We start from the raw sequence: 787 nt of genomic DNA on the forward strand, positions 1-787 counted from the left end.
TACCTAATTGGAACTTTAAATAGTTTGAGGGCCTAATTGATTTCTCAGGTAAACTTTGATGTCCTTTTTGACCCATTTTATGCAAAAAAAAAAAAAAGGGATTTACCTGTTATTACAGGTCACAAACAGGTAATTCTTCTTTGATGAACTAAATTGACATTTTTATGTACCTAATTGCAAATTTACAAAGTTTGAGAGCCTAATTGATTTTTCAGGTAAAGGTTGATAGCCTAATTGACACATCTTATGCAAGAAAAAGTGACATTTACGTTTACCTGCTATTACAGGTCACTAACAGGTACTTATGCCTTGATAAACTAAACTGATATGTTTATGTATCTAATTGCAACTTTAAAAAGTTTGAGGGCCTAATTAATTTTTTAGGTAAGGTTCGATGGCCTTTTTGACACATTTTATGCAAAAAAAAAAAAAAAGGGATTTACCTGTTATTACAGGTCACAAACAGGTAATTCTTCTTTGATGAACTAAATTGACATTTTTATGTACCTAATTGCAAATTTACAAAGTTTGAGAGCCTAATTGATTTTTCAGGTAAAGGTTGATAGCCTAATTGACACATCTTATGCAAGAAAAAGTGACATTTACGTTTACCTGCTATTACAGGTCACTAACAGGTACTTATGCCTTGATAAACTAAACTGATATGTTTATGTATCTAATTGCAACTTTAAAAAGTTTGAGGGCCTAATTAATTTTTTAGGTAAGGTTCGATGGTCTTTTGACACATTTCATGCAAAAAAAGTGACATTACATTTACTTATTACAG

Source organism: Ipomoea triloba, chromosome 16 (assembly GCF_003576645.1).
Source record: "Ipomoea triloba cultivar NCNSP0323 chromosome 16, ASM357664v1".
Taxonomy (NCBI): Eukaryota; Viridiplantae; Streptophyta; class Magnoliopsida; order Solanales; family Convolvulaceae; genus Ipomoea; species Ipomoea triloba.